At 37.9% G+C, this 8,574-nt stretch overlaps 1 protein-coding gene across 3 annotated transcripts in view; it reads left to right on the top strand.

The window, feature by feature from the left end:
* The first annotated feature begins 722 nt into the window (after window positions 1-722).
* The window catches only part of LOC124180003 (beta-arrestin-1), a 29,969-nt gene continuing 22,117 nt past the window's right edge, over window positions 723-8,574 (top strand). For 2 of the 3 annotated variants that reach the window (XM_046564965.1, XM_046564966.1), the window contains exon 1: window positions 724-1,279. The gene's annotated coding sequence lies outside the window, so the exon portion shown is untranslated. Of the gene's footprint in view, window positions 1,280-8,574 lie in introns of all 3 variants that reach the window. The other variant, XM_046564964.1, reaches the window with a different exon arrangement.

Raw genomic sequence — 8,574 nt, 5'->3', positions numbered from 1 at the left:
TGACTACACGCAACAAAGAAAATAACACGGTATCCAGTTAGTATAGGAAGAGATGTTGGTATCACTGATCTCTACTATACACTGGTATAGCTCTGTCTCTCTCGCATTTCCGGACACGTCAGCGCCGTATGCGTGATCCACGCTCTATGTCCATGGTGCATGTAAAAACTGCATGTAGTATAACTGCACCAGAAACCTAAGATAACGACTGTGTACTAGTGCACAAATGCACACATAAGGCAAACAGTATCTCCGCTGAGAAAATCCTTATTTAGTGACATTATATTATACACAAGGGGTAAATAATAAATTAACGATGAACAAAGAATTCATGCGCTGAATATCGATTCTCATAACTTTTATAGACAAAGAAGTGTACAGTAAAAATAATTTACAGATCAAATAACAGTTATTGACATCAAATTAGAGCTTTCGTAAAGTAAGTAGACGTATGTTTTCTTTCGTCCGTGACCATCGGCGGCTCGTGCAAACGGTTACAAAGAACGGGTCAGCGCGCGTAGCGAGTCAGCCAGGGCGCATGTATCACGTTACGAGTTACGCATACCAGACGCACACAAGGCGATGCACAAGGCATCAGCATCGGCCAACACGCAACTGGCGTCGCGGCAAATACGTTGCGAACGAAGTTAGTCACTTGACGGCGGGGGGAGGGGCCGGAGGGCGGAGGGAGGGGGTCGCGGTCGATATTCGACTTGAGCGGTGGCTCGAGCGGGACTTGGGAGGGAGAGGTTAGGTCAGTCGACACTTTGACAGTAATAAACCGACGCGAGAGAACATATCCGCCGTGCTCCGAGACGCTGTCTTGCTCGTTCCGATATATCGGAGAGAAAAATAAGATCTCGCACAGCTTCAAAGTCATATTAATCTGCGGCGGTTGTCGCGAAGCGAGTCTTTTTTTTTTTTCACGACAAGGTTATGTAAAATCTATCCTGTGGCGCCAGCATCTACGGCGCGGACGTGACGTATCGAGGAATCGAGATCACTTGTTCACAGTAATCAGAGTCGGGATGTGTATCTTCGCTGGTTGATATCGTACCTTCCGTACTCTACGTACGTCTTGTGTTTGAAACATACAAACGCGTAGTTTTGTAACCGTTCGACGCATCGATTAGTTGTATTTTTTTTTTTTTTTACAATAAACCCGATGCCGGTGCAGTGTGAGTTCATCGAGTGTTGAAACTGTGGTGCCGTTCGCCTATGAATTTTCATTGCCGATCGCAAAAGGGTGTGGAACTACGGGGTCTCTAGGACAAGTTAGGTGAGTCCTCTCCCTCGCTCTATTTTTGTTTCACTACGTTTATCGTTTAGGTACATAGATACTTTTTTTTTTAATACCTTTTTATAAATTTATTTTATACACGATTTTCATCGAGGTCTATCTACGCCTGCATGCTGTTCTTGGTAACAACTGAGTGACGGGCAAACAACGTTTGACGTATGAATACTATGAATGTATGTACGTCGCCGCGTTTCGTTGTGATTTTTTACTCGTTTCTTTCAGTTTCCTCGTCCCCATGATCCCTCGACCGACGACGTCAGACGCCAGAAATGCGCTGTCAGAATTCTCGGAATTTTTTTCAACTTTGTGATTATCGCCCGCGAATAGTACTCGTCCTACCCTACGTTACTCAATACGGCCTCTTAGGACGGTCGAGGGTTATTAAACAAATACTATACATATGCTCTAGGAGGCGTGGCGGGACCGAATAATTAATTTCGAAATTTATATCCAATTCCGCGCGAGATTTTAATTAACACTTTCAAGGAAGTGTCGTTTCGCATCAACAAATAAATCTGTCGAAGCTTCGGAATTCCAACAATCGGAATGACGTAGGTTTCCTTTTATCACAACCACCAGTTTAGTTTGAGGAAACGGCTGATTAGATCGCACCTGATGACAAATAGTAATATCTTTTTTTCCAACGCTGCCGGAAACAAAGTGAACCACTTAAATCGTGCTGACAGTGAGGATCTTAACTTTATTATTATTGTTATTATTATTGTTGTTGTTGTTGTCGTTGTTATTATTATTGATACCGATATTATTACTATTACGATGCATCGCGGTTATGGTTAACAAAAACAGTCATCGCACAACCTACGTGAGTAATGAACTTTACCGCTGATAAGAAAATGAAAACGTCGACAGAAATATAAAGAAACAAGAGGGAAAAGTGAAGAGGTAGAAAAATTCTTCTATTGTATGAGAAATTAGTCGAAGGAATCAAAAGTGGTGTAAAAAAGGTATACAAAGACTTGACCTACCCCAACCTGTTAGATGCATAACGTGGGAACTTCCCACGAAATCCATAGAGCTGCTACTACTTACTCGAAATGCACGAAGCGAGTGTTAGAATGCTTCACGTAACATCCTCATTCATCCGTTAAGAAAGTGTAGGATGTGTTTGAGATCGGTTATAACTGAATTCACATAGCCGAAATACTTCGTACCGTGGGAAAATTCGGAGCCTACGGTACTGTGCGAACATTTTCTTAACGTTTACATGTTTCTTCGGAAACCTCGTTAGGCGTTACTTAATGTGGTTGGTTGCCCATAATTCGAAATATTTTTATTAAGTTTACTCCGAGATAATCGCACATTTACTATTTGTCAAATTATCATATTTGCAAGCTACGAAGATTTCATGAAAAATATAAAAATATAAAATGTTGGAAACATTAACAATAGCGTGGATATCAATGCTTCGTTTCAAATCGCGTCGAAATGGCTAAGAATATAATAGATTTATATTCGATTTCACTCTACGATGGTTCGTTGTATTTAGAAGACTTTCGCTTTTCACAAATTACAATACAATACGATATTTTAGCGATATTGATTATGATCAAAAAATGGCAATATCGAGGTGAGTAGTGTAAAAATGATCTGTTTTATTGCCTTTGTAGAAAATATAGTCTTTTGAATGAAATGAGCCCGTCGTAGAATGAAGTCTATCGAATAGTTGAACGCATCTCATAGCAACAACTCGTACATAATTCGTACAACTCTCACGGCGTGGCAAAATTCCTTGGCGCCGGTTAAAGCTGACTTAACCGATATTGTGAGTCAACTGAGCATAATTGGGATGCACGCATCAAATTCTTCCTTAACTTGAAAGAGGTCGAAGTTCGTAGCGTTTCACTACAATACGAATTCAGAATTAGTTGAAAGTAGTTGATATTAAAAAATATGACCGTGATTTGCTTTACTGCGGTTTGAAATTGGTGAATTTCAAACAATCCTAAAATTTCTAAATAAACGTTTCTTTCGACAACGAACCTTATTAATTTGAATCGCTCAATTCCTCATCATCATGACAGGTTATAGTTATTGTCGTCTCTTTATACCTGTGTACACACAAATGTAGATTTACGAAACAAATCGTGGGCTGTAGACTTTTGTCATCATTCAATATACAGTAGCAGCATAATGGACAGCGGAAATTCATAAAGTAATGATAATAGTTCGTACTTCGGATACCGTATCAAACGCGAGTATGATTATCGTAACAAGTATGTAGACACGTAAGTTATGGGAAATTCCATATCTCGAATAACCATGGACTACTTTCCCTTCGATTGCTTTTCTGTGTCGTATTTTTATCAAAAATCTCTAACGGAACAGCAGAACATTCTCAAATCTTTTCCCGGAATCAGCCTGAATTTTCTAATGTTGAGATATGACGATTCATTATTCTGAAAAATTGTTATTACGGATTTTCCGAAATTCAGTAAACCGTAATAAGCACAAACAACATACTCGCATATTTGGCAAACTCAACTTCTTCAATTAGTCATTCTAAAGTTGCGAAATATTAATTTTTTCTCGAAACTTTCAACTTCAACCTTATCCTCCCGATCCAACGGATTGTTACTAGTCACTATCTTTGGCAAACTGATTTCAAAACAAATTATTTTTTAAATCACACCCGTCAGTAAATTGAAAAAATGTCTTGCCGTATAATATTTCGACTGATTACTCAATATAAAGCTATATCATTGTTTTTAAAACGATTTCTCATGGACGTCAAATAAAGTTTGTTCGAAATTTGTGCAACGTACTCCTTTGTCAGCAACATAATTTTGAAACATTGTTGTTAGTTCAGATGTCGGAGGTAAATTAACAAAGTTGCAAATTCCTCAGATTTTACTTCAAAGTTGAATTAATTATTCTCGTAGAATTAAGTGTCATTATATCCAATTTTCAAAACATCAATGTTTTTAAATCACCTAAATTTAAACTGTGCCAATTTCCTGACTGTTCTCCTTGTGGAACGTTTGATTAGCGACGGTAAGATTGACTGTCGAAATTCGTCAAGAATCAATAGTTTCTAACACGGTATCCCAATCACGGTGTAAATGATGTATAATTAGCAAAGTTCCTTGATTCAGGATAATCGGTATATTTGTTATTCCAATAACAACGGTTATATTAATTGGGAGAAACAGAAATGAAAATATCGGGGTGGGATCAGAGGTAGTGAACGAATTGATATGGAATGCACCATACACGTATTATATATATTTTTCTGAGGCAGTAACCACTGTTAAGCATCTAGCTTTATTTTATTTATTACCTCACTTATCACGGCGAGTGGTACAGAATTACTGACCGTTTAACGCGTAAGACTGGCAGCGAGACTGGCAGCGAATCGAATCCGAGATTTATTGGACTGGTATAAATCTTGAGTGATACCATTACGCGACTATTATCTTATATTTTTATAACCGGCATAATATGATTGCGGTGTGATGATAGTTTCACATTATTCATTTTTCTCTGTAATTTGTTATATTGACCGTAATAAAATAATGCGTATGATTTACTTATGTTTACTGTCGTCGTGTAATTATTTTGTACAATCACACAAACCTCGTCAAATCTTTCGCCATCTTGGAATGAAATTCACCTTTCATCTTTATCCTCGTAGACGTCTCTTGCGAATTACTATTAGATTATCAGTGATTCAGTTAGTTATTTGCATCGCACATTATTTATAATATAACTGGATTTGCTCGCAATACACAGACATAGTCTTTGGAATTATGGACGTCCAATGTTCATGCTACATTCCGGATTTTATTTCCTCTACATGCTCGTTGGGTCGCGGGAACAACTTTTGAACTCTCGCCACCTGGCGGAAGACCCTGAACTGAAGCGTGCTAGTTGCAGAAAGAATGCCAAAGAATGAAAATTTGTCTCATACACCTTTTTTCTCGGTTCTTTAATGAGATGATTTCCGTATATACCTCCTATGTAGACATTCTGGAGATGGTAAAAAAATTGCTGTGGAAAGTTCATGGAAATTTGTTCAACAGTTTTTAAGATCATCGTTATGAAACAAATGTTTTCATCACATTAACGGCAGTGTAGATCTGGATGTAGATTTTTGTGCATTCCTTGGTGAGTTCGTGCAATAAAATATAGTCTATGGCCATCTGGCGAAAACTTATTTTCCAATTGTGAAAGAATCATCCAAATCGTTTGGGTAGAGTGAGAGTGCTGAAATAAAAACTTTTTACGTCAAAGGTCGAGGAAATCACATGATATATGCTTCACCGCAAAAGTTTTTATCTATATACCGACTTTTCACAGTGAGCTTATAAGATAAGCTGCTGCATACTTCTTTATGATACGTAAATATAATAACATTACTCAAAAACTTGAACCTACCATTGATAACGGATGTTAACAAAGAGTGGCATTAAAAATCCAGGATAATGTACGATTATTACATCCGATAACGTGCCAACAGTTGTGTATTTTTCATTTCTAAACTGCGTTTTTGCCGGATCTCGCTCTGTGGTTTCGGCCATCTTAATAGAAATAATTTTTTTCCAACACCTGCTTTAAAAGATCGATTTTCTAAGCCTGTGCCGTATGCGTAAGGTGCCCCATTTCCAAACAGTGCGGTAACACGACGTTGGCGCAAGCGCACAACTGAAATGCTTGATTTTACGCACTAGGGCTTTCCTCGGCCTATGCGCACTGTGTCATTCAGCGTGAGTTACCTAACTCGTTATACGCGTTGTCAGTGGCACCTACGTTGCTTTTAAAATCAAACTTTCCTTCACAGCTGTGTGAAGAAGTTAGCGTGTGTCGCGCATGCGGATTGGCGATAACTGAGACTCGTGTAATTACAACTTTCTCCTAGGCGCATTTAGCAAATTTCACACTCGTCGGGAATCGCGCACTTCCCACACTTATCGAATATCGAGACAGTTTATCGAATAATTTCAAGAAAGTGCATTATAGGATTTACTATTAAATTTTAACTCTTAAATTTTTTTCACCTTGACCCTCCCCCCCCCCCCCTGATATATTTCGCACGTGTCATTTCAAACTTTTGTTAATCAATTAGAGTGCGATTCTTTCCGCTTATTATATTGTCATTGGGGTGTTACGATGTTTATCAATTAGACATGATGAAAAGTAAAATTCTGCTTATGATTGATTATAATTTGCGTCAAAGCCTTAAGGCAAACGCTTGTGCGAAAGCCAATTATATAATAATAATATCATTACTCGTCGCCGCGGCGATACGGCAAATATACTTCAGTCACATAAAATATTCATTTGCTATAACGTGTGTAAGAATAAATGGACATTGATTTGTTGCAATATTGATCCGATTTCGAACAAACTTCTGCTGGAACATTCAAACCTTATACAAAGCTTCAATTTTTTCGTTCATGAATAACAGCAGGTGTCTACAGATGATTGAGCAGGATTGAGCAATACATTTCAATAATGAAAATTATTAAATTATTGTAGAAAACGTGTAAACCAGATATTGACGCAAAATAAATTTCAATTGCTATTCGAATGATATTTAAATCTATTTCTGCTTTTCCATTCGTTTGCGAAAAAATTGCTACACACTTCATCGTATAGTGCGTAAAATTGAGTTCTGTAAATGTGCGCATGTGCCAAAGAAAACCCTAGCGTGTAAAATCACACGTTTCAGTTACCCGCATACGTCAACGGTGTTTTACCGCACTGTTCGAAAATAGGGCATTTTACGCAAGCTCCACAAGCTTCGAAAATGGAACTTTCGCTTGACTGTTATAAGTAGTAGGAAATATTTTCAACATCAGAAGCACGTAAATTGTACATTTCAGCTTCGGTTGAAATAACCCTTTAAAGTACAAACAATTTCATTTATCGTAGGCACGAATTGTCAATGTTTTACCGTTTATAATACAGAAGACTTTAGTTGAATAGTTAGAAAGCAGCGTTACTAACCTAATTTTGGAGCAATAACTAGATACTTGATATAGCGTCTTTCCTCGTCGTCGCATTTTGAGATGCCATGTTATGACTCTGATGCATCGATGCCATGGTTATGTACACTATTGAATATTCAGGCAAACGTGAAGCTGAAATAAAATCGCTATGTTGTAAACATCTAACGGAGCGAAGATACGGCATTAGATCGGAAGTTCCCTATGAATATCTCTCCAAGGTCCATTCCGTACACTATTTACGTCGCATTTAAGCTCGTGTAATATATGAAGCATCCTATAAAATCCTGTTTACGGTGCTACATGGACGGTCACCGTCCATGCCGGGTAAGCAGAAATTTATGCCTTTGATATTGTTGCACAGCAAGAAACTCACGAACAAATTACTCCTGGTGCGACGCTGTAACGTTATAGCTTCCATACGTAACTAACGAACAGAATTTTAGCGTTGAATGTGTTGTAAGCACGGCGTTATATAAGTAAGTTTATTCTAAAAAGTTAGAGATTCCGATACACAACTCTGTCGGATCAGTAGGTGTTTTTAATATATTGAGGCTATAACCACGTGCAAAATATTTGATACACGGACGAAAAATTCACTGGTTATATTGTATACACTATAATATGTATACATAACATTGAATACGTGTAGATATACTACGGATCGTTTGAACGCGGACCAACGTGAAGGTTCTGGGGCTTCTGGTTTTTTTATGCAAAAGTACTCCCTGAGGTCTAAATATTGAGAACATTTTTTGTTTTTTTTTTTTTGAAATTAGACAAGCGGCTATTCTAATTTGCTCGGAAAATTTTTAAAAGTAAATGGTTTTTCGAAGAAAGTTCTTTTCCTGGCGGAGAGTTAGCTTTTAGCTTTTAGCTATAAGCTTTTGGATGGAAAATTATTCTAGGGCAATGAAAAACATCAGAAAACCAGCATCGATCAGTAGAAAATTGCATTTTTTTATGATCGAAGGAATTCAACTAGCAATAAATTATTTTCATTGATTGTATTTCAAAGCAGAGGGAAAAAGGGAAGAGATTGGACTGCGTTAAAGCTGCGGAACTTGACATTGTTTCTGATATTTGGTCAACATTTACCCCATGATTGGATCCCTGCGGAGGGTTCAACAGTCGCAATCACTGCAAGGACAAGATTAAACCGCGCCCAATAATTCTGCTCAGTTGAGCTTCATAGCTTTGCACGTTTCGCGATTCATTATATATCTTACCATCTTACTTCGTACACTTGTGGGTGTTCTGTGTGCACGTTGTATTATACACTAGAAGAAACGACGCTATTTAACCCTC

Source organism: Neodiprion fabricii, chromosome 4, assembly GCF_021155785.1.
Source record: "Neodiprion fabricii isolate iyNeoFabr1 chromosome 4, iyNeoFabr1.1, whole genome shotgun sequence".
NCBI lineage: Eukaryota > Metazoa > Arthropoda > Insecta > Hymenoptera > Diprionidae > Neodiprion > Neodiprion fabricii.
Note: the sequence above shows the minus strand (reverse complement) of the source record. Positions and strands in the feature narration are given on the sequence as shown.